This window comes from Gavialis gangeticus, unplaced genomic scaffold (genome assembly GCF_001723915.1).
Source record: "Gavialis gangeticus isolate Ggan-Ray unplaced genomic scaffold, GavGan_comp1, whole genome shotgun sequence".
In the NCBI taxonomy this organism is placed as follows: domain Eukaryota; kingdom Metazoa; phylum Chordata; order Crocodylia; family Gavialidae; genus Gavialis; species Gavialis gangeticus.
In genome coordinates this window covers 18939899-18943112 of record NW_017728998.1, presented here as the reverse complement: position 1 = coordinate 18943112, position 3214 = coordinate 18939899, and the positions used below count along the sequence as shown (strand labels likewise).

The 3214-nt window shown below is 41.1% G+C and overlaps 1 long non-coding RNA gene across 1 annotated transcript in view; it reads left to right on the top strand.

The window, feature by feature from the left end:
* LOC109289506 overlaps positions 1 to 1497 on the top strand; it is a 7521-nt gene extending 6024 nt beyond the window's left edge. Inside the window, exon 2 of the long non-coding RNA XR_002095389.1 lies at positions 99 to 1497. This is a non-coding gene — a long non-coding RNA (uncharacterized LOC109289506). The remainder of the gene's footprint in view (positions 1 to 98) is intronic.
* Positions 1498 to 3214: the final 1717 nt, after the last annotated feature.

Below are 3214 nucleotides of genomic sequence, written 5' to 3'. Positions count from 1 at the left end.
CAAAGGACAGCCAGAGCTGTAATGTTCTTCCTGACAACAGTGATCACTGCAAAGCTCAGCTCCTACACCCTGAGAAGAAGGGGCAATGCTGCTGCCAGGTCACTCCGGTACACCAGTATCCCTTTTCTCTTCATTTATGTTCTCCTTTCAAGCAACTTATTATCACTTTAGTTCTGGTTTTCTGCTTTTCAAGCACAAATAACCCTTCTTTGGTCCCCTGTGAAAACAAATCTGCTACAACCACAAAGTGCTTCTTGATTTTGTGATCATACAGAGATATGCAATTTATTTAACAAAATATACATTCAAAATACTTAAGATTAGGGTGTATTTGGACTAAGAATGTCATTGCCAAGTACATTTTCATGATGAAAAAGAAGGAACCTAAAGAAGTGAGAACTACTGCATCAGACCAGAAAATTTCAGGCATCTATTATTTCTTTGACAGCTGTAAACACTTCCTTATTACCTAGCCTAATACTAGTTGGAGTCAAGCACTGCTTTTCTATAGGTGTAACCTTGTTACATTTGATTAGCAGAAAGTTTAATTTTACCATCTGATGAAAGTAACCTTTATCACAGCCTGCCCTTTACATTTAAGGTCATTTTCCTACAATGGAAGGTCATGGTCATGGGATGAAACTTCAACCCCTTGCTAGATTGCCATTTGAACCATCACTTTTGGAAACTAAAAAGCAGTCAGTCAGCTTGGTGGGCTTTTGCCAATGCAGACATTTGGTTTATAAGTCATTAAAAAAATAAATAAACACCTAAGTGGATTATAAGAGAGTTTTTGTTATTTTGCAACAAAGCTCTATTGAAAGAGAGGGAGGGGAACCTTCTGTTATGATTGAGGCTGATCTCAAAGCTTGTAACTTGTAAAATAATTAAATCCACCATCTGTATGTTGGTACCTATTTTTAGTAGCTTTTCTTTTTTCTTTTTTTTTTTTTTTTGACTGGAAACCAAGTTAACCTACTGCAGCTGCCAGGACAGGGTAAGAGTGGCAGTGTACCACGGGCGTGCAGTACAGCACGTTCTGTTTAGACTGGAGACCCTACCCTGCACAAAAGGCAGACCCACAACCAAAAAAAGTTCTGCTGGTTTTCTGCCTTGAGGAGGATGTGCTCGCATGAGCTTTTGACTGTATTTTGCCCTTCTTTAGAAACTGAATCAAGTCCCCACCTGGCAAAACCAGATCACTGAACTTAAGAGAGCAAAAGGCTTGAAGATTTTACCACCATACTCAGGAACATAGGGATCTGCTGTAGGTGTTAAAACCCTGAAGAATGATGTAGTGAGGCTAATGGTAAGATGTAATAAAAAATGGATTCAAAGTGTCCCCTACCAGATGGGAAGCTCTCTCTCAGGGGCAGACTAAGCAAAACTAGTGCCTTGCATGGAGATGTTCTGCAGATAAAGTCCTAGAAAGACCCGCAGGTGAGAAGGTTTGCATTACGATGTTATTTGAATTACCAATAAAGATTCATAAAAGCAGCACAAAAGCTTAGGTTATCTTTCCTGCTTTTATTTCTTTAATATAAACTTGAGATTTTTTTTTGGTTTTTTCCCTTGAAACTGACTGTAAGAGGCAGAAAACTAGCAAGATTCTGATCAACAGAACTGAACAAGACCTAACACCCTGAGAGGATGAATTATTTTTACTAATATTATTATTACTTGGATTTGTCAACACTGAGTTAACTTAAATGTATTAGAAACATTTGGGAAAAAACATCTTTATTAAAGATTTTTACCCACCTAAATCTTATCCACACTGGGCACATCTACACATTTAAGACATTTACTGTGGGGCTGCCTAATTAGTAAAGTCTCAGCATGTACATGTGCAGCCCTCTTAGGCCTCGGTAAGCTTATTAACTCCTCTGTAGGTTAATCTTTGTAAACATAAGTACTATCCTACGGCACCACTCTTTAGTGTGCAGTAACATGTGTACACTCTGGTGGGGCTGGCTGGGGCACAAGGGCACCTCAGTACGGGGGCTGTGTGCTTGCTAGCCCTGCACTAGAGCACTCCTTGTGCCCCAGCCAGCCTCTCCATAGCATGTTGAGCTGGGTCAGAGCAGCCCTGGGTTGGCATGCTGACCCCCTGGGTCCCCTGCCACCCAGGGCTGCTCCAACCCAGGTCAATATGCTGCAGTCCTGGGAGCACAGTGCCCAAGAGCAATAAACTCAAGTACGATATGCACCACAGTTTATCACGTCCCATTAATTTTACGTGTAGATGCACCCTCTTAAATTAAGAGCTAAGTTTGCCATGCATATCTTTGAAACTTCCAGCTTGTTGACATTCCTGATATTTCTAAGGTTTAAAGAAGCTTCCTTTATACATCACGCATGCACATACACAAATTTGTCCCCACTCCCCAACTACAGGTATTTTTTAATTTGCCAATCACATGCCATGCATTAGGGTGATGCAGACAGATCCCTGTTATTACAGCAGAGGTCAAGTGTAGCACAGAGTCTTTGTGCTACTGGAGAATAACTAGTATCTGACTAGCTGGACAGTAAGACACGGTAATTCCATGCTAAATGACAGCCTCTGAATGATAAGCCTGTGGCTTCCCTTTTCTTCCCCATTATGAGCTGATACCTGAAAGAGTGAGCAGCAGACTCTCTCTGATGGTACAGTGGACAAGGGAGCAACAGGAATACCAGTGTCATGAGGAGTGAATGAAGACAGCAAACAAAAAAAGAAAAGGTGCAATCAGTGAGAAAGAAGTAAAAGCATCAAGCAGTGAATGCCAAGGTTTTGGGATACTTTTCATGAGGAAGACCAAAACATCTGCATCTGTACATGGGACAAGGATTGCCAGGGCACATGGAGAAAGCAACTGTGCTGGGCAGTTGGTCAGTCGGTTTGCCTAGCCACTTGACAAAATTTGCCTTTAAGAATATGTGATGCCCAGCATGATTACTGCTAATACACTTCCATCCGCAGTGTTGCAGCAGCTCGGGAACTTCCCATGATAAACATTCAGACTCCCTACATGGAAACCAACTGCTTTTCTTCTCTACTTGTAATTGTTCTTTTCATGTCCTTAAAAATGATATAAGCAAGTAAAATAATTATCTTCCCAATCTCATGGAATAGGGACCCGTTTCAAGTGGAACGTGTTTTGAGGAGCACTGTATTTGCTTATTATTATCAAGACTTATCCAGACAAAGCTGGTTTCATATTGCGTCTTC